This window comes from Anomalospiza imberbis, chromosome 3 (genome assembly GCF_031753505.1).
Source record: "Anomalospiza imberbis isolate Cuckoo-Finch-1a 21T00152 chromosome 3, ASM3175350v1, whole genome shotgun sequence".
Lineage (NCBI taxonomy): Eukaryota > Metazoa > Chordata > Aves > Passeriformes > Viduidae > Anomalospiza > Anomalospiza imberbis.
The window spans coordinates 94,676,009-94,703,765 of NC_089683.1; the positions used below are offsets into that span (position 1 = coordinate 94,676,009).

General features: G+C 35.9%; 1 long non-coding RNA gene across 2 annotated transcripts in view; it reads left to right on the forward strand.

Annotated features, from left to right (window-relative positions):
* Positions 1-27,757, forward strand: part of LOC137471461 (uncharacterized) — a 209,448-nt gene that overhangs the window by 111,056 nt on the left and 70,635 nt on the right. The window contains exons 4-5 of one of the 2 annotated variants that reach the window (XR_010997622.1): positions 21,099-21,170; positions 21,479-21,577. This is a non-coding gene — a long non-coding RNA (uncharacterized lncRNA). Of the gene's footprint in view, positions 1-21,098; positions 21,171-21,478; positions 21,578-27,757 lie in introns of those variants that run through there. The other variant, XR_010997623.1, reaches the window with a different exon arrangement.

Genomic DNA, 27,757 nt, shown 5'->3' on the forward strand with positions numbered 1-27,757 from the left:
TTTCCCAAAAGGCTGGATATGTACCTCAGAATGCTGCAGTTTGCTTGTCACAGGCAGAGAGTTGCAAGGTCACTGTATATTAAAGGTCTTGGCAGCCTCTTTGCTGAGAGTCCCACTGTGCTTTATAGATGGCACTATTAGAAAGCCTGAATGTTTTTCCTGCTGTTTCATTAAGTACACATGGGAAAGCAATATTTCTGTGAAAATGAGCTCAGCTCATATGCACAGTCTGATTTGTGTTATCATCACTTACATCTTCTGTGCTGAGAGTTTTTATATTTACAAAATCTTTTATTTACAACATCACACTACATCTAGTATCTATACCATTGGATTGGAGGACAATAAAAATGTCCCATCTTCACTTGTAAAATACTCCTTGGCATACAGAAACCAAGGATTACATAAATTATTTTAGAGATTTTCAAAAATCAGAGATCATGGTAGAGTAAGGTAGATTTGGAAAAAAAACCACAGCACTAATCATTATGACTATGACTAATTTTTCCATCACTGAAAAAAATGTTGCCCTGTTACTCTGATTGATTTCTGAGCAGGAATGTATGTATCTGAGATTATATAAATGTTTATGTATATAGGTGTATGCTTAATGAAGTAGATATGGACACTAGCTGCTTGTGTATACATGATTTTCCCAATCAAAAGTGTAGTCTTTTTTTAACTTGTGCAGGTTATATTGATTCTTTTTTTCCTGAATGTATGGTAAAAATATAAACTCTCAGTATAAGATGTATGTAAATACTTCAGTAGCTCCTGTTCCTTTCCTCTGCATATTTAAGCTCATAAATACACCTAGCCTAAATCTTTCAGTATGAACAGCTGGTGGGGGAGGGAAGGGTCAGTCAGGCATAATATAGATAGATGTGATTATTTATTTAAAAGCTACTGGCTGGGCTACCTTAATAGCTAGGTTTGGTCAGTGCTATCTGGTTTCCACATGTGTTTCCTGTTTTTCTTCTAAATTCTATACTGCTCAGGGACCTTGGGAGTGCAAGTCCAGGATTTTCCTGAAGGGAAGGACTGCTTTGTTCATTACTGCCATGGGAATGTGTTAAATTTAAATATGTGTTGTACAGGTCTCAGCTGTGTTTCTCCAATGGCAGACACAAGCTCAGCTTATTGGAAATGTAAGAATGGGGAGAAAGCAAGTGGAATATTACTCTTTTTTTAGTGGGTATTAAGTAGAGGGAGGATGTGTGTGTGTGTGTGCATGTGCTATTTACTCCAGTCCTCCTTTTTTTCTGCCAAAGTCAGACTGAGCAAATTAAAAAAGTGACTTTGAAGTATGCAAACTAAATGAGCTCAGTTTTTTAGCCTAGCATAAACAATGTTAAATACATCAGTAGTCTCGAACACTCAGGAAGTGATAAAACATCCCAAACAGAAAACTTGGGAGCATTTCAAAAATGTGTTTATTTGCAATCTGTGACAAGGCACAATTGTATTTTTTTTCCTCCCTGGACAATAGAGTTTTAATTATAAGTGGTTCTGTCTCTTATTATGGTAATACACTGTTCACCCCTATAAATTGCTTGTTAAGAATTAAAGTTCTGACTGTCCAGCTAAGAGAAACAAGATACTAAGACCGTGGAGCCAGCTCATTATCAATGTATTTTTTCTAAAAGTTGCGTGAGCACTTTTAGTGGAATTATCACAGTAAAAAGTTTTCCTGTCTACTCTGTCACAAGGGACGGCTATAAATTACATTCCAGTATTAAGTACCCTAATACATACAAAAGAAGAAATTTCTGCAGTCCACTCCAGATCAGGTGAAAAAAATCAGTGTAATTTTTCTGAATTCCTTTTACAGTTTATAGGATATATGTTCTCCTGCAGAAGTAAGCACTGTAAAAAGCAATTGCTACAACATAATCTACATTGCATCTTAAAATATTAGCATGTTCAAAATTAACCACTTCATACTCTGTAGCTTCCAACCCTCTTGAGCAAAGCTCTCCTGCTTTTAGAGCATCTCAGAGTCACTGTTAGGGACTAGGATTAAGCAAAGCCCTAAAATTCTGTTTGTAGTCCTCAAATAATTAGCTAAGCTTTGACTAATTGATTTCATTGGCTTCTCCTGACTGCCTGAGGCAACAGAAGAAGAACTAACAGCCTCCGACCACACACTTTTTCCATGCCAACTCAAAATTGTTTTATTTCATCAAATTCTGTGGAAGAGTGTAGGTATGTTGATTTCCTGTCTCCCTGCCCTGTTTGTTAGCAACCTGTGCAATCAGTTCAGCTCCTTCCTTTTGAGACAACTGAAGACTGCCTTGGCACTGAAGTTCAGAAATTTACCTGATATCTGGACAGACGGGGAGGCTCTCTTGAGTTGATAGGACAGGTCTGCATGGAGACCTGGGTATTGCATTTTCCCAAAGTCAATCCTTCTCACCCAAGGCCTGGTGGTGTGTCCATGCGTGTGAGTAAGGGGTGGCCATGGTTTCGTCTCAGACTAGAGCTATGATTTTGATGCTGGAGTCTCTTTGTATTATCCAGGTGTCCTAGAGATGACAACGTGATGAAGTCATACTTGCATTAGTTAATTAAAGTCTTTAGGGAGGAGAGATGGAAACATTCTTAATCATATAATAAACATGTTTCTTTCTTGTTTAGATGATTGAGGAATACGTTGCCCAATTAGGGTTTAAGGAATCAAATTAAGGACTTAGGCAAGATCTAAACTAAAACCATATTTCAACATGTCAAGAACTGGTTTGGGAGTTCCCATTTGTCTTCTTAAAAGTATTCCAGAGAATAATTCTTATTAATTTTTAAGGAAACCACAATTTTTGGAGAAAAAAGACAATAAAATATCTATATGAGAGTATAGTTAATTATCCTTTCCACTCAGAAGATTTTGCAGAGGATGAAAACTACTTGAATATCCTTGTGTATGTTTCACCAAACTTCCTGGAAAAAAAATAAATAAAAGATATATTGCTAAGGTATGTGCCTTGGAAGATAAGAAGCAAAAGTGATCACCTTGGTAAAAGAGGGCAAAGGTAGAGAACACTGCTGTGAAAACAGGATTTTGCTCCTCAATTTTTAAAGAAGAAATAGAAGGCAGACATGCTGTAGGAAAATATTTTTTCAAAACCGTTAAACAGGTATATTTAATATTTTCAGATAAATATAGAACTGAACATCAAGATTAGGTGCTGTTGAGGCAGGAAAAGTTTTATGGCAAAGTATTACAAAACCTATGCGTTTGAAGAGAATTTGTGTTGTTTTCTAATGATGTGCCAGATTCAAAACACCAGGGAGAGGAAAACTCTACCATTACTCAGACAGGAGCCAAGAGCTCACCTAAGCTGCTACCGTAACTATGAAGTTATTGAGTTACCCACTATGGAGGAAATACTAGAAGTACTTATATGACTTGACCAGCTTTGCCAAATCATAGTATAAGCAACACAATCAGGGTGACAGAGGAAGTATTTTGGCAACTTTATGTTATGGTCTTGGTCAGAACTTTTCCACAGTGGTCTTGCTTCAGGTTACAGTAGAGATTTTTGTTCAAATCTCTGTGACCATGAGTGACTATGGAGTTTTGATACTTGTAAATTTTTCCTTCTAAAGAGAGCTAACTTTTTTCTCAAGTGGTGCCAAGTCAACTCTCTCTCTGCCACATTAGAAAGAGCTCTGCACCTAAGCCCATTCTGGGGCAGAATGCTGCTGCTGGCATGCAGTTACCCTCTCTACTATTAACACCTTGACTATGTCTAGCCCTCACAGAATTGCATTTTTTCTTGATAATTCCAAAAATGTATTGTAGTACCATGATTAGGAACATATATTAGAGGAGAGTATGTATATTTGTTCCTCTCCTCTGAGAAGAAATCTTGGCTTGGTACAGTCCACAGATAAAATATTCCCTTTTGAGATGTGAAGCTGCCCAGTTTCATTCCTGCCTGTGTTGGCTGAGAAGATTATTGTGGTTATTTTATCTCAAACTGAGATAGTAGTAGTTATGGTTTCATAGGAAAAGCTTCCTTTGTTCTAGAAAGGCATAAAGATTACTGGTCAAGTTATGTAACAGTTCATGATGTGTGTCACTATTCCTGTTTTTGGAATTGTCTATATTTCGGTGTTGTTGGTCAAAATTGCCCTTTTCTTGCCAATGTGTAAGAAAAGGTGCTAAGTCAGAATTTAATACACTTAAGCTACTGTGATATGCCACCAAAAGGACAAAAATACTGTATCTGAATGCATTTCATGTGAAGACTGAATTATTGACTCTTATGGTGGCTTAACATGAAGGGAAAAAGATTTTCCTGATGTCTGGTGGTACTATAGATATGGTTTTCATGAAATCTGAAAGTGATCCATATATAAAACTTTAAGCAAAAATTACTAAAACCGGTCATTTTTTGGTGTGTGGGTGTTGCTGTGTTACCACATAAACTGGGAGTTGTTGGCTCTTAGACGCTGCACCTGATTGCTGGTGTTATTCCTGGTTAGAGGAATGCAGCTACAGAAATTGTGTTGTGGGATTTTATGTTAATTGGGTCCTGTGAAACCAATTTGACAAATACTTGGACCTCAATTTTAATTTTGAAGTTGGTGCTCAAAAGTTCTGGCAGCACAAGATTTCACACTTTGTGTCACAGTTTAACAGAAAAAGTCTGCAAAGAATTTTTTTCCCTAAAATTCCAAATAAAAGGAAAGTGCATTTATCCATATCTTAGTTCTTCTAGAAACTCCTTGATCTTTTCTGTGGGCTTGCTTATACTCTAAAACTCTTTGCTATGAAACATTTTGGATTTTTTTTTGCTATAAGCTAGGTTAAAAATTCTGAAGTTATAGAAGTATAACTACAGTTTTTTACATTGGTGATTTAGGATTACTTCACCCATTTTACTGAATCTGTTTCAAAATTTCTTCAAGAGCAAACTTCCATAAATCAATGAATATTGATTTTTATTTTTACATTTTTCTTAATAAATACAGAAATAAAACCACAGAGTGATTTTTAAAATTGAAAATAGGGCACATATCTGAAAATTTATAGCCATTCTATCCATTCACAGGGTCAAAATAGGAAAGGAAGAGCTCTTCTCTTGATGCACTTAAGTGTTGTTAGCTTTTTCTGTGACCTTTTCCAAGGACTGGAATGCAGAATCAAGGGAGCTTTCAGTTAGCTCACAGTAAGTTAACATTCCTGATGAGGCCATGTAACTTATTTGTGTTATTATATGTATATATTTCCCTTGAATGAGGAAAATAATATTATAGTTTATTAATAGATATTAGATTAAAATTATAAGAATACCTCTTCTTTTGGGAGTCTCTTTTTTCACATTTTTTTCTATGTTGAATAACCAGCCAATAGTGTTCAAAGCAATTGTCTTACCAAAGGAAAGTAAACATCTTAGTGTTATCAGTAATGTGTATAATGATAATTGTAGAAGTCTTTTTGGAGAAAGACTTCCATCATAGATGACTGAGCTTAAACTGAATCCAGTGGGTTCAGTTGTTGAAGTCTCTCTGCATCCACTGAAGGTTTTCTGAAAACAATCTGGAAACTCAAGTTCATACACTAACAGAAAATATCCCTATACGAAACCCAATATCAACAACATAGTGCTATGTACATGGTGTTGAAGAGCAATGCCACCAAAGGTAGATACTACAGATAAATATGCTGAAATTCAACAGTGAAGGCTTTTGATGGAGTTGAATGACTACTCCAAATGCTTCTCATTTTCTTTAATTTGATCATTGCATTCATATCTTGGACTCCATTACTACCTGGTTTCTTATTTTTCTATGCTGATTTTATTTAGGGAGTTAGTGCTTTGGGAGCTCTTATAGCCTAATGAAGAACTGTAATGAGAAAAGAATAACATAAAACCTTTAGGGGATAATGCTGCCTCTGAGAATTTTCAGGTTAACCTAAAAGTTTTCCTCTAATAAATATGTTAGAACCCTATCAGGGTACTGCACTGTGTGTTTCTGATTAGGCAGTGCTGGCACCTCATTTATTTCTGCTGTATTTGTCATTAGCTTTGTTATAAAATATATTTAGTTGAGTAATTTTTTTCTTTTGTTTATTGTAATGGCAGTGCTCCAGGTACGTTTTTGAAACTCTTTAGAGATTGCATCTCTCTGTATAGCTTCTATTTTTCTCCTGAGAACTGGACAATTAATGCAATGTGTAGAATGAGTTGTTTTTTATGTTCAGACTATTAAGAAAAGTGTCCTTGCTTCCTTTTGGATTTTTTCCCTGTTTTAGCCCTGAAGTTCAATTACAAAAAGTTCAAGGACAGTTTTCAATGGAACAGATGATTTCTTGGCTTCTAAATTTCACCTTGAATGGAGAAAATTAGTCTGAACTCAGTCCTAGGCTAAAAAAAGAAAAAAATTTTTTGCATAGTTGAATTAAAATTTTAAAGCATTGAAGTCTGATCTGATTGTAGAAATGCAAAGGATATTCACATCCAAAGTTGTAGTTTTGTCAAAAGGAAGATCCCAGAATAGCAGAGTAAAAATGATAATGAGAAAAAAAACCTAAACAACCAAAGAAAAAAAAGAGAGAAAGGCCATGCTTCCAATAGAATGGAAACCATATTATAATATCCTGGAGTATCTGACAGAACCAGAGGACACAGCCTTAAGGGAAATATCCCCTTGGTGATATATTGCAGGAATTCCCTGCACCAAGGGAAATATAGGTTGGATATTAGGAAAAAGTTTTTTACAGGAAGGGTGATAGAGTACAAATGGTCTGCCCAGGGAGGTGGTGGAGTCACCATCCCTGGAGGTGTTTAAAAAAAAACTGGATGTGGCACTCGGTGCCATGTCTAGTTGAGGTGTTAGGGCTGGGTTGGACTTAATGATCTGGAAGGTCTCTTCCAACCTTGTGATTCTGTGGTCTGTGTTTGTGTTTGCAAAATATTCAAACAATATTCACATTTGATACAATCGTATCAGGGTGCATAAAATATGGTGGTGTGTATATATATGTGTGCATTTATATATACAGTTAAGAGCTATGTGTATGAAAATAAAAATAATTTTTAAAAATGTATGTAAAAGAAAAACTTTTCTTAATTAAACATGGTTAAGGCTTACTAATAAAGAAAAAAATCTTAAATTATCATAAGTTAGTCCTGTGCAATTGGTCACATTTTCACAATTCATTAGCAAGTAAAAGCCAAAACAATTTTTTTCCTTGTTTCTTTCTTTCAAGAATGTTTCTCTCCCAGAATCATTTTTTTTCCCATCAGAATTAACTCTGAAATTTCCTGTGGGAATAATGTGTCCATGAAATGCTTAACTTAATGGAAATGCAAAATATCCTTTGAGATGTTAACTTCATTTTACATATTGCATTCAAATGAAAAACAAAACTAAAATACCTTCAAAAGTGAAACTAAACCCCAGTAACTTCTAAATATTTTTCTCCAAAAAGTGTTGGAATTCTGGATGCTTGGCAAAGATTTATGATTATATATTTGAATTTTATCATGCTTAATTTATGTTTTCTTGTAAATTCTGTCGGTTCAAAGTTGCTTTATTTTTAAACAGTATTGGTAAATTCTGTGGTCTGCTTGTCCTTTTCTTGTAATAATTCTGCAGTAAACATTTAGATTGGTATTAATTAGGATTCTCTATAAAGATAAATATTTGTGGCAAATAATTTTCAGTGCATTCCTCTGAGGCCAATAGCTAATACTAGAAGCTGGTTTGGGAAACTTTATCTCCTGTAGATCTCAGAATAATGATTGAAAGAATGTCTGTACTTATTGTTTGTATTCTTCAGAAAGTCTTCATAAATAATACAGCTGCAGACTTGAAGTCCTTGGGAAGTGTAATCTGTTTGTATGTCCTAATGTGGAAGACTATGAAAAGGAATATGATAATACACTTCAGAAAGCAAAGTTACATAAGGAAGCTGAGGTGCTAAGAGTTGCTTCTAAGCTGTTGCTGGTACAGCTAATTCCATCATCATAATAATCACTTTGTATTGTGTTTAAAGTTCTTCCTGCCAGCTAAAAGTAGTCATTTCCAGATGTGATCAGATAGCTCTGCTGGGCCAGTGTGTTATGATTGTTGTATTTCTGTTGCTATGCATGTCTTACACACTGTCTCCTGGAGAGCTCTTGCAGGAGGTCCTTTAGAAAAAAACACAAGATGAGATAAATTTGGATTTTATTAATTTCTGTATTTCAGATTAAACCTTAGCATTGGTTTCACTGTCATGACATTAATTTTCCTTTAGTAAGTACTGATAAAATAAGAACTTCACTGAATTTCTGGACATTTTATAAAGATTCTTTATTTTCACACTCCTATGGTCTTGACTAACAGCTTAGAAAAATGGAAGTATGGTAATAAGTAAATTAGTCACAAAAGATTTGCAAGCTAAGTTTTGTCTGTTTCTGTAGTCTTGTAGCCTGCAATGGCTAAGCTACCTCAGTTTCTGCAGATAATTTCACACAGGAATGTGATGTCTGTACTGTGATACCAACAAGCCCTTGCCTCCCTACTTGGGCTACCAGTAGGAAGGTTGAGACAAAAGTTCTGTGCAAGTATTAAGGTGATGCCTCTGGATCCATAGCAAGATACTTAAGTCTTTCAGAGACCAATGCTAGGAAACAGCAATATCCTCTCATGATCTTCTAGCTTAATTTTTGTTGCAATACCCTTTTTCCTCACACATGGACACATGGAGTTTGTTCTTGCTGTCCTGGGGTTCAGTGCATTTCTGTTCACTGTGTAGTCATTCTGCAAGTGCCCAGGTGGGCTGCATGTTCTTTGCATCCTTCAGGCCTTCCTGTCCCAGTCTGAGTCTGGACTGGAGCCTGATACAAGTGCTTGCCTTGCATGTTCTGTGCATGCAGGATCAGTTAGAGCTGCAAATTCTGGTTTGTAACTCACACAAAGAACACATTTTAGGACTAATGGCAGGGGAAATTACGGGAGAACCAGAGGAATACGTGCCATTAATGTGGTCAAACTGTATGATTCTTATTCACAGTTAAATAGCCTTTAATTAGTTTGACCACAGCTTCAAGATCATTCCTCAAAGTCTCTTGGGTTCCTGAAAGCAAGTTTCCTTGAAAAGGAAGATTAGGACGGAAAATAGGGTAACTTTTAGAGCAGTTCTTGAGGTGAAGTTCACTCTCAGCCTGCGACAGCGTGCCTGCTAACTCCAGGCTGCTGTGGGGTGGGATCACTCCATGGGCTGAGCCACTCCGTGGTCTGTCCTGGACCTACTGCCTGAGGAAGTGTTCATCCTGACCTGTGCTGGGTGGTAGGTCCAAGAGACCCTTAAGCCTACTTGTACTGTAGCTCATTCCCATCCTGCAGTGAAATGGAGGAATTGTGTCAGAAGCATTGCTGGTTTTGGCACAGGAACAGCTCCTTGAGCTCCTGTCCACTGAGTTCTTTGTGGTATGAAGTATGTATTATGTAAAGTTCTTGGGGTTTAGGATGTGGCATGTAGGATTAACAGGGCTGGGCATTCCTAACCTAGAGCATTTTAAAGTATTTAAAGGTTGCTTTTTCCTAATTCATACTTTTTCAATAAAAACACAGTTATCAGATCAGAAACTCGGTTTCTTCTTTGTTTATTAATCCAGAAATAGACTGAAGACATAACTATGGTTTTATGAAGGAAACTTAAAATTAATCTCAGTATTATAAAGGAATTTACTTATTCTGTCTTATATTACTGTTCCACTTTTTATTGTGTTATGTCCAGGCCAAAACAATGCTGGAGGGTTGTTCTTCTTGATTATTTCTAAATCAGCAAAAAGTGATAAGTTTTTAACAATAAAAGCCATTAACTTTGAATTCCTCAAGACTGTGTGGCATATACTATAAGATTCTTTAACTCAGCAATAGAATTCTGAATTTATGTTAATTATCCCTCTTCTGGTTAGACAAAATGTCCTCATATAAGATGTTCCCTTAATGTGATGCACAGTATTTGAAATAATCAATGGTGCCATAAAATTATTGTGTAAACTTCTAATAACCAGTACAATTTTTTGGCTCTTCAGGAGAGCCTACCAGCTGTTATTAGGAATTGCTTTAGCCTGTCACCATGTGCATTAATTAGCAATAACTTCATGATGCACGAAATGTGGCATCCATGTTGTTGTAGTAAGATTCAGAATTAATTATTGGTTTTCTGGTGCTTTCATGCTTCCTACTGGCTACCACTACATTATAATCATAAAAACTAAAAGTTCTGGCAAGCATTCAGACTCTCAGGAGGTATGAAGTATTTTAGTCCTGAACAGTGACACTTCTGAGCCTTTGGCTCTGGGCTTGCCCAAGAGAATTAAACTATATGTAAGGATATGGATCTCCTATATTTCAAATATATCCTTTACAATTGTATTAGTAGTTCATGCTTAATATGTTATTTACAAGAATTTCTCAATATATTATTACATTTTCACTGTTTTCCAATTCAAATACTGTCAGAGAGAAAAATGATTTGATTTCATTTTTTATTATTTTTGAATGAGGATAGACTCCATAAACATGGGATTGTGAAGGAGGACAGACATACATTCTGTGAAATCTTGCAGATTAATTATTTCAGACAGCTCACTTGTCACTTTAATAGGTGTCTCAGTAAGGAAAAACCAAATTTTTCCTCTGGCTGCCCTGAGATAGGTAAGGAATAGAATAATTGATCCTATATGATGCAAATTTTTAAAAGGGTTTTTATAACAAAGGCATAAACCATCTGTAACTGCAGAACCAAGTATAAAAACTCAGTTCTTGTATAAACTCTGATGACCTACCCATAGTTGGTCTATTGCAGCAACTAGAAGGCAGAAAATAATGGCAGCAATAAAAATTACTACTCAAAAGAGAAAAAAAAAAAAAAACCAGTTCTTGGCAGCAAGTTTTCATAGGCAGCTTGCCAGTATCCTGATTCAGTGTTTATGGGAGCATCTTGAAATGACTCCCAAGTTAATGACTGTATCTTCCATCACTACAGTCTGATGTCTGAACATGAGGAGCAATAAACAATAGTTAATGATCTGGAAGCTGCTGGCAGTTACTCTATTAATTCTGGTTCTTATTTTCACTTACCAACAGCAAACTGTTCTGATCAGATGTTTATCTTTGAAAAACATGTGCAATGGAAAATTGCACCTCGGATTGCTATCCATTTTACAGTCTCTTTCACTAGGGCAGTTTTGCACACAATTAAATTATTTCATTTTGGTTTCATAGCTAGATGGTTTAGAGATTAAATAGACAGTGTTTTGTGTTTTGTTTTGGTTTTTTACTGAGAAACCCTAGGCACCTGAATATACTGTACTGTGGGGTTTCCATGTAAACTCAGTAGGGACACATGCCCAACAGTATCAAAAAGGCTTTTTTTGCCCAATACCATTGGCCCGGCCAAGCTGCTGGGGAGAGGCAATTAGTTTTTTAAGCAAAGCAGGCAGATGATAAATTGCCATAAGATTAATGATTTTTCATTTCAAATTGAGTGTGCATATATGATGTAAAGGGCTTCTGTGACATTAGCTGTAAACATAAAATCAGACTTTTGCTTTTTGTCCTTTTCATTTATTTGAAAATAAATGTAACTTTTTGCTGGATAATGTCAAATTGGGTTTTTTACAAGCATTTGCAGGCTCATACAGTATGTAATTGAATGCAGAGGTAAGAGCCATGTGATAGATTTCACAATCATGTGATAAATGTATTCAAAGTCAGCTCTGTATTATGTAATTCTAACACTGGAACCAAGCTTCTACAGGTCCCTTAGCAACTCCATAGGCTCATGTGTTTCTGCAATAGCGATTTTTTTTTTTTTTTTTTTTTTTTTAACATATGAACATTTTGTATCAGCTAGGGATATAGGACTGGAAGGATGCCTTCATTTGTCAAGCCCAGAACCTGGGTGTTAGAGGCATCATGTTAAGTAGCTCTTTCCGTGTATTTACAGTGCTGCATTTTAATATTTTTTTTTTTTCTTTCCTGCCTCCCTAAATGTAAAACCCTAAATTCTTCCTCAGAGAGCAAGAAAAAGCTTTCATTCCCTTAAACAAAAAATCTGCACCTTTTTCTAATATCCTTTTCATCAAAGAGAGAGAGCTCTTCATGTTGTCCTTTGTCTGCAAAATATCTGTTTGTAGGGTTTGCATTATTCTGGGTCTAATATTCTGCATAATTTGATTAAAAATTTCTGAAGGTCTCACATATCCAACTAAAAATCTCTTCTACTGAACAACCTTCATTTTGACTTATTTTACTAAAAGACTTGAGCTGCTGTCATGTATAGAGAAATACAAGAATACATTTTGTCTATATATTGCAGTGGTCTTTATATTCACATGGTGTCATAGAGAAGCTCTAGAAACCTTCATTTAGGATAATGTCTCAAATGAATCATTGTTATGTGCAATTTAGGCTTCTCCAGCTAAGACTGATGAAAATCTTTGTTGCATTAGGATATGTTAGCTTCTTATATGCTTTTGAGTTCTAAAACTATTTTCGGCCTTATTCTTTAATTACTCTCATTCCAGCTCATCTTAATAACTTCCCTTACTTCTCCTCAGAGAACTGTTACTATTTTTCTAGGTATATTAGGAGGAATTACATCTCTAATGATATGCTTCAAACACTGCTGGAGTAGTTGAAGAAATTGATAAGTAACATAGAGAAATTTAATTTTTTAATGTCCTAATTATTGGTTTTGCTTCTTTGAATAGCATTTCCTCAAATATGCATATCAGCTGCAATTTTCAACATCTTTTTCTGAGCTTGAGAACCCTCACAGGCATATTCCTTGTAAGCACAGCTAATAATCTCCCGGTCCATTTCCATTTCACAGTTTCAGAACTATATATCTAGTTCCACAAAAAAATACAGCCCATTTACAGGAAGCTTCCAAAGTAAGAAAATGGTTTTCATAACATTGGCTGCTGAATTTCAGGTGAACGTGCATTATTAAATTTTATTCAAACTGCAGTTTAGGAAACAAAAATAGAATTCCAATGGGAACAAATTTTAATCATTGTGTGTTGAGTCTGGATAAAAACTTACCATGTGTGATTTCATTGGAATACAACTATTTATTGTCATTGAATAAATGTAAATCTTGAGATGAAAGAAATTAATCGGGACCTTCACATGGATGAAAAATATTGTATTAGGAAAGGTCTCTTACAGGTACTCTAACAAAAAATGAAATTTATTTTTCAAGAATCAACAATTATAATTTCAGGTACAGAGGAATGTTCATGAAATCACGGCAGCTTGCTTGCAACAAAAACTTTCCCATTCTCCAGCTCTGCTCTGTGTTAGCCATAGGAGAAGTGGCAAGGTGCAGCCAGACATGCAGCTGAATTTAGGAGAGAACTCTCTCTAATGTTTGGCACATTCAAGTTAACTGTGATCACAGCAGTCTCACTTTCTCATACCTTGTGATTGAAACCAATAGGGCAGATATGCTATAGATGGTCTCCATGGCAGAAATACTGTGCTTTATAACTATAAATATATCCCAGTCTGAAATTTTGTTCTTTCATCTAACCTGCTTGTATCAACTTCATCTGTTTATGCTTTGGACTGTATTTGTCAGTGATCTCAAAGGCAAGTAGGAAACTGCACAGCTAACTGCCTGTCTCCTGTACTGCTGATTCCTGCATGAAATAAACATTTCTTATGAAATCTCTTTCCAGGAATAGACACAATCTTTTTACCATGAAAGAATTATGGTAAAGAGTATTCAAGACATCAGATTTTGCTATTCTGCTCGGGAGCTAAGGACATGCATTTGCACTTTCACCTGGTTTCACACCAGAGGTTATTTTCAGTTGGACCAGTTGGAAATAAGTCTAAGTAGGTATTTGGGGATTGGAGAAGAAGGAAGAAGAGGCAAGGGTGCCTGGATATGCTGCTGCTTTGTATTAACAACTCCAGGGACAGCTGATCTAGCCCTCATTACATGTATTTGAGTACATCTTTTATCTTTTTTATTGATGATTAGGTGCAGGATCCAAAGTTAGATACCCACATTAGGAAACATGAGTTGGTGTCCCACATGAAGAGATGGTTTTGTAATATAAATGCAGTAGAATTGCTCTTATTATGGTCAGAGGTTATATTTAACTTACATTAGTGACTTTTTCCTTAAGTACAATGGAAGGAAAAAAACAGATTTTTTTTTTTTATCCAGAGTAAATCTAGAGATTTTTCTATTTTTTTTATAGTCCAGAGTAATGATCACTCTGGCTAAGCCTCACTTGGATGCATCTGTGGGCAAAAAATGTGCACTCACTTTTCAAAACCAACAAGTTATGGACCATTGAAAGAAAAATCTATTTACATTTCTTGATACCTGGAAGCCATACATGGATGAAGGAACCATGGACAAATGTAGGCTAATGACATTCTACCCATTTCACAGAATGACTGTAGAAATGTCATCAAAATTAGACACTCAGATTTTTGAGGGATAGGTAGGTATATATCATCTGCTTGGATCTTCTGCCTAACACAGGTGAAACAAGCTCACATATTATCTGACACAAGCAGCCAAACCTTATTTGAAAATTGTGGTTGATGAACTATCTGCTGTGTGGTTCTAGATAGGTTTTTAAATAGCCATGTTATTGAAATGTGTCATTTGTTGGTTTTTGTTTGATTACTGGCTCTATTAGCCCTTTCTCTGCTGTCTGGAGAGCTGTGGACCATTAGAAATTTCTTCTTTGTTAGCCTTGTTACTGCTTTTGGGTTTTGGCTTGCAATTTTGACAGTGCCAGAATGTCCCCCATCTACCAGGCTACTTTATTGCTCTAAAACTCGGGAGGGATTCACCAGTCACCTCTGCATCCTTTGCTGAAAAGGAGCTTTTAGGAAAACCTCGATTACTGTTAATAAGAAGTATTTTAAACTTCTACAAGATTTGCTTAAGTTTGGCCTTAAATATCCCATTCAGTTTTAAAACAGAATAAGAAACTGTGCAAACTTTAAAGAGTATTTTTTTTGCATCAAATAATTTTCCCAGTGTATAATTATGCAATTATTTAGGTAATAAAGTTTTAAGCTGGCACACCCCTGTAACTTCCTTATACTTTTTCTATTAAAACAAAGTGCCCTTAAGCATTTCACTTTTGTTTTATATTCACTTCATTTCCCAGAATAACTAAGGCTTAGTCATTCTTTATAGTGTCATGCAGGTAGGAACATAGGCCTAGTTTACAATCACAAAGGTAGAGCCAGGCAGTACTTTGAGTCTGCTGTTGTAAGAGTAACAAGTTTTCAACAAAGTTCTCAACTTTCCGCTTTATGTAATAAGAGAGACCAAAAATTCAGTGTCAGAACATCCAAGATCAGAATTCTAGTTGTGCAAAGAAGTATTAAATCTCCTGACTTCAATAAAAAAGAAGGTTACACCAGCTAAGTATCAGGGTCTACATATTCAAGATAAACCCTTGTTTAAGCAAGCAGTACTACATCACCTAAGATGAAGGAAGGCTGAGACAGATTAATAGGGTCACACTGTTCTATATTTACCTGTTTTATGAGACCAGAATTTTCAAGCCTTATTTTTTGCAGGCAAAGCATGAGTACCAATGCAGAGCTTGCACTGGTGTTTATAAAAATTGCAGGAATGCCAGAGCAGGGCTTTGTTTCATGCAAGATACAAGTCAGCTTTCTAGTTTAATTTAGCTTTTTTCTTTAGACTGTGGTAACATTCTTTCAGGGTTCCCTCTTCCATCGCACAACTATCTTGAAGCTTATCTAGTACTGATCTATGTCGTTTAGGAAACATTGCTTTCATCTGGGAACTCATAATATTCAGTCAGTGTGTGCCATTCATAACTAAATAGCCTCTGCTCTTCATTGTTCTTTTTAATTAATGATTGTTGATTGGTTTGACTTGCTGCACATTGTTGCAAGGCATGATCAAAGAAAATCCATGATTAATCTGCTAAACTAGATGTCAGATTACTAAATTCCTCTGTGCTATTACAAAGATTTTTCTCCCTCAGTAAAGGCCTGTCAGTGGATGATGGCTTTGCTATACCTCTGACAGGTCAGTCCAAAGGTCAGACCCTGAAAACATGCATACATTAATGCAGTAAAGCGTGATGAGTCATTTATAGACAGTTCATAACTCCAAGCACTCTCTCCATGAATGCTAATCGGGCATCACTGAGAAAAAGATCATTTACTTTGATTGCTTTTGAATACGATGAAGAAATAGTTTATACCCTATCATGTTGTGAATACATGTAGGTTTTTCTCAGGTCACTAGTGGAATCAGTCAGTGTAGTAAGCCAGAGAATAGTGTTGTGATTGTCTTTTCATCAGCTGGAGTATCTCCCTTACTTCTGTGTAACCCCTTTAGACAGAACTTGATTGACTGTGAGAAGTACAGGACTTCAATTTAAAGTAATGAATAGTGAGCTGAAGCTCCAAACATTAACTTTTACAAATATCACTAGAATCACTGGTATTTATTAATCTAATCTTCCCCATTTATAAACTCATTCATAAAAGGTATCCCCCAAAAAATCCAACCCAAAATGCCCAGTAGCAGAAGACATGAGCACAGTAATGTGCACATAAATTGTTTTATTTATGGACCTTTGGTGCAGCTTTACTGGAAACCCTTAGCTGCTCCCTGTCTTCACAAGGACAGCTTGCAGACTGGATTTCAGCTGCCTCTGATCCTGTGGTGCAGCTGCTTTCATCTGCCTTGGCATGCCAGAAATCCTTCTTTTCCCTGTCTGCCACTTCATTAGCATCACTTCAGTGATGGCATTTAGCTCTTAGCCAGAAAGCAGAGAGCTTGAGTTTAAACATGGTCCTTCTGCTTAATAGCTCAAAGATGTTCATATGGATCTCCTATTTCCATCCTTTTTTTCATTGATAACATCTGCATCCCACTGCTGGAAGCTATTGGTTGAGATGAAGGGTTGCAATAATTTTCCCCAGTGACATAGATGGACTGGGCTTCTTTCTTCTGCTTTATGAAATGCTTCCTTATCTCCAGAAATAATACCTTTTTAGCAGAAGAAAAAAAATAGATGCATTTCAGGCTGGCCCATTGGGGCTTTCCATTTGTCTCATTTTGACCATGTATCAACAGAATGATTCTCTCTTTTGGCCTCCTCCTTAGTACAATGGCTTTCATGGTGCTGCCATCTGCTTTTGCTGGTAGATCTCTGCTACAAAACTTACTTCAACTAATTGTGCTTAAATTTAGAGTTGATTTTTAAAATATTTTTCTTTTTTTGTCACTTTAAAAAACCTTTTATTCTTTTGTTTTCTTTTTAATTTATATTTTTTTTTTGTTTGGCATGAATGCTTCTGTTTCATACTACTGTTGTTTCCAGCAATCAGGACAAGCAGTGATCTCAGATGTTTATAATTTAAGTGATCCCATGTGAGTAATCAAAGGCAGATATCAGTATTTTCAGAGTTCACCTGTGATGAACACCATATCTTTTGAGTTGGTTTGTGTTCAGTTAGGGAAATCTTTTACTGATTCTTCAGATAACTCAGTATTTGAAATGCCACAGTGTTCTTCTCTAACTGATTGTCCTATTAGTTCATCACATGTGGTCAGCAGATTAAATATAATTATTTCTCTTAAATGACCATAGTGTTGTTTAATCTTCAGCTTAAAGACCAAGGAAGAAAAATGTCTAGCTTAGGGTCTGTCAAGTTGCACTCCTCAGTTGTCTTTTAAACCACTACAGTAATTAATTTTTACTCCTATTTATTGAAGGATTTCTAGAAATGTTCATTTTGACAGCCTAATTAGCTTTCTGCCATGAATAAAAGATGTTTTCTAAAACCTTAGAGTAGGCAGTGGATTACTTAAGTGATAGGAATAGCATAAAACATATATGTCTTTTTCATACGGGAATGGATGGCTCTGGCTGTTATTGAAGGGACACCATCAAAAAAGTGAAAAAAGTTGCCACTGCTGTAATATTTTTAACTTATTGAAAAGTTATTTAATTACAGATGTTGTTTCTCGAGGCAATTGTTGATTCTCTGCTGGGAGAGCACAGTCCACGGTTGTGTTTGTTTTATATCCACAATAAAGAAGATTTAGCTCATTCTAAAATTGGGAAAAGAGCACTATCATCTCCTGACTTATATTTTTTAACAAGCCACAGTATTTCCACAGGCCACAGTACTTAAATGCTCCAAGGATAGTGTATGGTTTCCTGTAAATCTGCAAACTGAACTGAGGTCATTTTGCACCTGAACTTTTCCAGGCATGTCAGCAAATTGCTGTAGTTTCCTTAAGACAAAAGAAAAAGCAGAGCAGCTGAAAATAATTAATATTGAACTTGACACATCAAAAATGTCATTTGTCACTTGTGATTAAAGCCTTTATCTTTAGTTCTATTTTTATATTCATCATAGGTCTCCCCTAGCTATCATTAGGCTCCACATGGTTGGAGTTAGTCTGACCTTTGATCCATCAGCACAGACAAAGGGATCTGTTGCTGCTAAATTGGAGCCTCAGCTAGTCAGCAACAGTATAGATCAACAAATGTAAGCTTGGTTAATAACGATCAGCTAAGCCTCTCCATTTGGTTTTTAAGACCATGTGGTTAATGTAGATGCTGTTCTGCAAAAGAAAATTTAGATTCATAACAAAATTTAACAGTAGGAATTTACACTGTGGTAGTTCAATCTGATGTGAAAAGTAGAGATAGTTTAAGTGATCTATATATTTTTAGTATACTTCTACACTATTCAGTTGGCAAAAGAGCGAGTGATAGTTTTACAAACTTTCTGTTGTTTATCTCATTCCTCTGAAGCCTTCCAGCAGTTTGCTAACTGCCACAGATACTGTGGTTCCTTATTTTGTTAGAACAAGGAACTGAAATGTTTGAGACACCACTGTCCTACTCTACCATTGTCCTGCCACCACATTACCCTCTTTTATATCATTGTAAACCCATTCTGTCATACTGCATACAAACTGAAGAAATCCTTTCAAATATGAGAAATTAATCTTTTATTATTACATATGTCTTTTTTCTCAGCATAGGCCTGTGTAGCTGAAAGCAATATTTTTATGGGTGTGATCATAGGTGAGGTCTTTTCAGAAGCAAACCATTATTTAATTCACTGTTTAGTCACACAGAAAGGCTCACACAGCAGCAGTGAAGTCACACTGCATATTGATTAAAATAATTTCAGGATCTCAGTTAAAGACAGATGATGTGTTTTGTGCTACAGTTTTTTGTAAATGTGATGTGAAACTTTAGTTCCTGACCCTTTGTGCTTTCTGAATTTCTTTCCACAATAATAAAATCCTAAGCCAAACCCTAGTTTGGTCTCTGGTAAATAAAGCTCCCTTGTGAATAGAGTGAAGACTATTAGATTTGTAGTCCTATTAGTAAGTATTTTTGTGGTAACAACTTCATTATGCTAAGGTCATTAACACACTTTCTCTTTTATGGCAAGTGATTGTGGGTTAAAGTCATTATCTTAGGCATCTACATTTCGTTTATCAACATCTAATCACAAATAGCCTGCAGATTCTGGAAGCTGGAACAATAGCTATCTGAGGGTTGTTATCCAGGAGACCATTTCCCCACCCCTCCCACTGCCTTCAGCAAACACCTCCATGCCTGAAGCACTGTTTACTGTGGAAGGGTTGATGATTAAAACTAGGAATCTGAGCATTTAAAAATTGAAAGTACCACTGTGTTTCCTTGATGTGCAGAAGCATTGGTGCTGTTTCTTCAGCAGTTACCCCTGCATTGCTCACATAGCTTGCTGTTTGCTGTGAGCTGTCTCTCACTAAGGACTTTAGGCTGAATCATCCTGTCCTTTGGCTTTGACAATTAACTAATTTACTCTTGTTTTAGCTTAATTTTGGTAGATTGTAAATAGGTTTCAGTATCACATTTTCCTCACTGAAATTTCCAAACTTTCAGTGTCAAGTTTTTCAGTATCAAATTGGAACCTCACATCAAATTTTCTCATTTTTGTGAGTCTCTAATTCTCCTTGTTTAAAAGGGAGACATATAGCACTGACACAAGAACAACTGGAAAATATTTATTCCATGTGGCCTCTGGGTTGTTTGTTTGTTTGTTTGTGTATCTATGGCAACACCTTTGCCCTTTATTTATGTATTCAGTTCTTTGGGAATGTAGTTTTGGCCAAATAATTGCATAAATCAGTATTCTACAACCATTTCCTGTATCAAGCCAAATAACTTGGTAGGAATTGGCAAGGTCTAGTTTAATCTTCAGATATTCCAAAGCAGGCCAGTGAGAATTTAGAGAGAGTGTAAGCAATACAGGTTTCTGACACATCATAATAGTAGCAGCATTTTAAAACACTATTAGTATTTTTTTTTCAAAATCCTATAGGACTTCTGTAATTCATTTCAATAGACCAGACTCTTTCTGACTTACTTTTTTATTTTTTAAAATTTATTTTGACTTAGAGCTCGCTTTTCATAGCTTGGTCCCACAGCCCTCACCAAACCATAGGATTTCTTCAGTAATGGTTCTGCACTTTCATATATTACAATATGTGAAAGGTTCTCCTTCAGTGATGAAAATGCTGTACATCAGGATGGTGAACAAACTTAGGATTTCAATAACAGACCCTAATCCCACCCTGCTTCTTTCCCATGCTTCTGTTGTCCTGGTTTTCAGTTCATAGTTTTTATGTTTTTTAATGAAAAATCAGTAGTGGAAATAGCTATTTGACAAAATAGAATTTCTCACCACTCTGAAGTATTTGAGTTTTATTAATGGCATTTATAAAATCAAGTTATTTTTATAAATAACATTTCCTCTATGTACTTCACTCTTCTTCCCAAAAAAAAACTTTACAAAAAACAAAAAAAATCCCGGCTTCTTGTCACATTTACCTCTCCTGCTTTTTTGATAATTTAACGGTTTGTCCTTGTGATTGTTTCTACTCTCTGTGTAGTAGTGCCACAAAACACAGCTAACTCTCCATTTTGCCATTTACTTCAGATATATTTCCATAAAAGTGAAGGAAAATTCCAGTTCATACTTTGTCACTGTAGGTCTTAAGTCTATTGCAACAAACATAATTTTTAAATTAATCTTTAAAAAAATTTTAGGTGTTTTGCTCAGCCCGTTCCCTGCTTCTGTGAGATCAATGCTGACACCATTGAGACTACTGGAGACATAAGGTACAATCTGATATATTATTATTCTCTAGAAGGCAGTGTACTCTGTGTTTTCATTATTTTCTACTTAGCAAATAAGGAGTAAGGAAGTTATTAGGGAGAAAAAGACCCGAGTAAAACAAGTATGGAGATATGGTATAATTCCCATCCTTTCCACTTTTGCCCATGTTTGGCCTTATACAAAGACAATATTTGTGTTGTTTTCAGCTGTTAAAGCATGATTGCAAAAAATGTTATGCAGAGAATCATATCATAAACAGTAAAGCCATATAAGCAATTTGTTTTACAGTTTTCATCATATTCTTATTCAGGTACAATGAGAAGTCAAAAAGAACCTAAAAGTTGCCTTTCGTAAAACACCTCTTATATCTTCTCACTTCTCTCCTGGCCCTGAGTGCCAACAATGGGAAGAAAAGTTATATTTTCCAAACAATGAAATATGAAGGTTTCTCATAACCAGCAGAGTTTGTTTGAAGTCACATACGGTTACATTTCACAGATGTGAATGTCCTCGGCGCTTATTCAGCCTTTGGAAGTGTTGTTCCAGTTTCATACCAATAAAACTGTTCACTGCGCACTGGTGCTGTTTAAAATGAACATATTTCAGTTCAATTTGGTTTGTTCTCTTCTTACTGCAGAGTGACTGTCTCCATTTTGCACTCTTTACTCCTGAGAAGGGCGTTAATGTGCTGCTTTTGCCACTGGCGTTGCTAGTGAAATGCAATCTCTGCTTTCAGGGTAAAATTGCCAAAGTTATAAAACATTGAGCAGGCATGTCAGTCTGGAAATAGTTAAATAGGCCATTTACTGGGATATTTCATTGTGGGGGCAAGAATAAAGTGGTTTTCCAAGATGGTCAGTGGTAGCCTTCCCTGCAGCAGGACTGAGTGCCTGTGTTTTCAATGGTGGCTGGGGCTGCATCCATGAGGTGCATCCATGCTGCAGGGCAGGCCTTTGGAGATTGTTTCACACTGTGACTGGCCCTTTTAGGCACTATTTTAAATGTGCTGGGCTCAGTCATGCTGCTCCTCTGAGCACTCGGCTCACAAGGGTGCTCCCCAGCACCTTCTTACGTCCTGGAGCTCTGCCACTGACCTTAACCAGGCTTTTGGACATCTGAAGAGTGGCTCTAGCTTTCAGACTAGATCTACCTCTGGGTGTTGTTACTGACTACAGAGAGAAGGAAAATTTGAAGTGTACTGGGATGTTTTATGGCCTTAGCAATTTGTGCTGCATCTTCCAAAAAAAAAAAAAAAAAAAAAAAACCAAAAAAAAACAATAGAAGAAAAGTGATTGTATCCTACCATGTTCTTTTCAGAACAGGCTGAACCGAGCTTATGACTGAATAATGCCATGAATGAAAAACAAAACTCTACCTTCTCACCTCCTCCCTCCAGCTATTTCCTACATTTCTGCTTTGATGTTAATCTGTTTGGGGTTTGTTTGTTTGTTTTGGGGTTTTTTTTTTGTTTTTTTTTTTTAATTGCAAACAGTTTTGTTTGTTTTCATTACCAAATTACAAAACAAAACTCTAATTAAACAGTTTGTACAGAAAGCAATTAAAAGACAAAATGTTTTTTTCTTGCTACCTGGATATGTGTTGTCTGGCAAAAGAGCAGTTGCAATGTGTATTTGTGTAGGAAGTTAAATCTGGTGTCAGGCATTTGCAATGACAGATACAGTATGTTCCTATGGCAGTGGCAGTGCCATTAAGAGAAAGATTTTTCCATAAGGCTTTCAGTAGGATGGGGTTGCATTTTAAACCTCCTCAAAATACCAGGTACTAACTTTTTATGTTAAAAGTGGCTGAAAGCTCCTCAGGAAAACAGGAACAATTAGTCACAAATACTGTCTGTTATGAAGGGTTGAAAATGTTTAACTTACTGCCATATAAACTAACGCAAATCAGGACATTTTGGAGTCATGTTGTACTGACTCCTGAGGCCAAATACTCTACCAGTGTAAGAACAAGGCTTGCTCAGACCTCTGTGGTCCTGTTATGGGGCTTCACAGTTCCACAGAATCTTTTTGGTTGAGATTGACCCTGATTTCTCTGACAGGAAAAGTATCCTTTCTCTCTTGTACATGTGTTTGGGTGCAATATTCATCAAGGTTCACAGTTGTAAATGGAAGGTAAAAAGGGACAAGAAAGAAACTAACACCTCTTAGTGCTTCTCATGTGAAAATAAAACATATTGCTGTTTGTAGGGCTCTGTATTGCAGCAAGTCCTGACCTGAATGAACTGTGCTGGCATTGAAACACATGAGACTATCCAACTCTCTTCCAAACTGGGAATTGTAAATCTATCTTTTTTATAGGCCCTTTTTATATGGCAATCTCTCATCTGTACAAACAGTTTTGGAAGCAGAGCCTTCTTCCAGAGTTCCCAGATGTTAGTGAGGTAGCTGTTGTGGGGTTGGGTCCACATCAGCAAGTGTGCTGTGCACGGTAAACTTTGTCTTGTCAGCTTGTAGGGCAAATGAATTCCTAAACTCCCTGGAGAACCTGTGGAGAAAATGAAGAGACTGAACAGAATTAATAGGAATTAAATAAACAGCTGTAGAAACTGGCATTAGGAAAGTTTATGAATGTTTCTGCCTTTTCTGTTTCTTTGTATGGCTTTGGTACCTAATTCTATGCTACAGAGACAGCTCAGAGGAAGTCCATCACATGAAACTGATATATATATATTTTTTCTTCTTCTCTAAGGTCCATTTTATTTCTGTTGCAATTAAAGATCTTGCTCTTAATCTTGAGAAAACTTGGCCCAGATGAAATTTTGTTGCTTAAGCAAATTGTCCAGCATCTAGGAATGTGAAATGATTGTAATTACTTCTGCTGCTTAGGACTGGGAGAAAAAGCTGAAGATAGGGTAGAAAGAATGCATCTAGAGCATGGAGGGTGCATCCTCTCATAGTGAATTGAATTTTCTACCCTGAAACCTAATACTAAACTGTTTGTAATGTTAAATTAATCCATACTATACAAAGATTGATTAAAGGAGCTTGATTATAGGGAGCTTTGCTCCCTATAATATCTAGGCAGAACTCCCCAGAATTAATTTTTCATTTGAAGTGAGAATAAAAACAACTTTCCAAGGCACTAAGCAACAAACTGAGATACTACTGTTCATATCATGGCCAGATCAGAGAAGGAATCAAGTAAAAGTAATTCTTTCTTCTCTTAATTGGGAAAATCTTGCTATTTGTCACATCAATTTGATATTTTGGATGCACAGACATTATAAATTACAGCAGTTTCATATAAAGAAGAAGGGTACTATTTAGGATGGTGTAAATCATTGCCGTTTGAATAGAATTGGGATTTTTTTCCTCCTGGCTTGACAGTAAATTAGGGACAATAGAGATACTTGCCTTCAGGTCACTCTGCAAAGTAGCATTTATCTCAACAAGTTTGTCAGGCAGGATCTGTTGATTCATGATTTCAGACATAATGGAACAACAACACAAGAAAACAAACATACATATTAGGTGAAGGATAATTTTGCTGGGAATTGCAGAATAGACAAGGTAATATAGAAAGCAAAATGGTAAATGCCAAAGCTGAAGCCTGAAATTCAGAAAACAAGTAAACGTGCACTGTTCACATGGTAGTGTAGTGGTATCCAGCCATGTTATGTAGTTAACATCTACGGTCATATGAGGAATAGATGTCCCTGTGGAGCTTTTATTTGTTCTGATTTTTATTCCATTGTGCACTCACGATGTTTGTTAGGGAGCACAGATGAAAAGAAAATAAAGAAGAGGTTTCCTCAGGAAGTGACTTTTTCTTTGTCTTTTGTGGAGGTATCTGTCCATGTTTGTCCCACCTCTTCCCTCATTTTCATACTGTATACAATGAAGCATTGCTAGTTGTGATTGAGGGAGAAAAAGATTAGGGAATCAGAAATAGTGGAAGCACTGAGGATATTCTGGTTCGAGGCTGTATGGTCCTTTTAAATGGAATATGGGAGGGAAATCCTGACCTCACTGAGGTCAATGAGATTGAAAATCTATAGTCAGAACATGCTACTGTTTTCTGTTAACTAAGTAGTGTTTAAAAAATACTGAACAGCTAATCAGCTGGTAAAACAAGGGAGAAAGATGAAACTTTTTTAGTTCAGTGTTATTTTTTGTTGGCCTCATCAGAAGACAGGCCCTGGTAAAGTTAGACATGGTAACTATAGCCGTAAGATATATTTCCTTCTGCCTTTTGCTCACATTGATCTTCCTCAAAAAAGTAAGAGAAGGTTTATTTACCAAGATGTGATAAAGGTGTGAAGCAAATGCCATTGATTAAATTTAGTCTTTACTTTGTCCATACCTTCAGGAATCTGATCTTCCTGGGTGTGTGACATGTTCACTTGGAATAAGTTAGAATTTCAGTTTTTACAAAATTTGTGGAGATTGCCTATTGGAAGCACCCCAAAATATCTAAAAGTATATATAAATGATTCAGAGAGCTCCTCGCCTTACTTTCTCAGGATTGTCAGGTATGAAGGTGAAGCTGATTTAGAGGTGTATTATTTGGAGTCTGTCACTTGTTCTCATTAATTTTCATAATTGATGCCCTTAAAAATGAATCTCCTTTCTAGAAGGACATTGAAAACAGTTATTGAAATTCAGTTATATTCCTTTTGTTTTTTACCAAATAGAAAGAATCTTAACTTTTCGGCAGACTGAGTTTCTTCTGGTTAATCACAGTGTATGTCTTGTTTTTGCTATGAGTTTATCAATATTTCTAGATTATGCTTCCATGCCATGCTATTGAATACTCCATCTTGAGATTTTGCTTGTGTTAAAGTACATTTTAATTTCCTCTCTAGTTCTGATTTGTCCTTCATTTTTTTATTGCAGTTAAGTTCCCATGAAATTGTTTATTTTTTTTCATAGTTCAAAACACTGCCCTTTCCAGACAAAAGGAGTATGTTTATGACTTCAGCAGTGCATGATATACAATCAAATTATATACCACTCTTATTTATTGCAATAGAAGCCAATATACAATGACATAGTTCTTTCTCGATTAAAAAGTTACAGCTTTGTGTTTTCTGGAGAAAAAACAAATATTTCTGAAATCACGGTGTTCAGTAGCATTTATTGTTTTTCTTGGATAGAAAGTTATAAACATGTAGCTTGTGAATCAATAGCTAGAAATTTTACTTTCTGGTTTTTATTAAATCCTATGCTATTTGCTCCTGATTTAAGGCCCAGGAAAAACAATTGAAACTTGCATGCACCAACTTGCTGAATTACTGGACCAGTTTACCTTTGCTTTTGTAAAAAAAAGGATGATAAAGCAAAAAAAAGTGATTTAAGGAATTTTTGTATTCGGTTGTCACTTTGAACTCTTATAACCACAGAAAACTGTACTGCATCTCAAATAAAAAAAAAAAACAGCAAACATAATTTTCTTTTTTTTTTTGTGAGATTTTCTGAGATATGTTCAGAAAGGTTTAATTTTTATATGAAATTTTCTCGAAGAGTGTTTCGTAAAAACACTTTAGAAGTTTCTTGAAACTGACACAAAATTTTGTTTTAGTCACCTAAGTTAGATTACAACAAGTCAAACACTCTGGATGTTTCAGAAAAATGTGCTGATTGGTGAACCTATCAAGAACAGATTTACCTAAATGCTGTTCTCTCAAGATGATAGTAGTAAATGACTCCTTTGTAGGATGGCTATTTCAAAGAAAAAGTTATTACACTACATATATAATGATAATGAACTGTTAGAAAACTTCCTGCTCACTATAAATTTTGGATAAACAGTTAAACCCTAAGTTAGCTCCTCATGTCATGTTACCTGTTCTACACAGAAGTGTGTACAGGAAGAGTTTATGGGGTTTTTTGTAATTGTTTCAGTAACATAATTTTATAATCATATTCCTCCTGTTCTTCAGCTCTATGGGGATGCACGTGAGGTGGAAGGGTGGCTGTAAGTTACCCTATGGATGTACCCAAAACTCTGCATCTGAATTCTGACCCTGTCACTTGGGTCAGGCCATTGTGTAACCACTGTCTTTTACTTATTGAACATTTAGACATAGAGCTATCTCAATGTATAAACATTCTTTGTGAAAAAGAATATCCAGTTAAATATGTCTTAAAGATTCTGGGGACAGATTGGGGAGCATTTGAGAAGTGAATAAAACTCTCTTAAGATATTGACTATGTACCAATGATGCTGTTAGACAGACACTTTTTAGAAAATCGACAAGTGACTTGTGAAAATATAAAGAGGAAGTATAGAGAGAGCATTTTTCTGTCATTGCTGTAGAAGGAAGGGCAGAATTTCTCCTAGAAACCTGTCTTTCTCCAAGTATATATAACAACACTTGGTAGGTTTTGATTTTCTTACTTACAGTTCTTTCCGTTCTATTTGTTCTTGACGTAATAATTTATAAAATACAAGGAAAACCTGTTAAGGCCTTTATTTCAATTCCAGTTCTATTGCCGTACTTTCTGCTTCATGGAGAAGTACATCTGTTTTAGAACTGTGAAGAGTATAACAAAAAGTAGCCATTTTGCTTTAATATCTCTTTCCATTTTAGGGAGGAGTGTTAAAGGCAGAATATACTCTTAGAGGC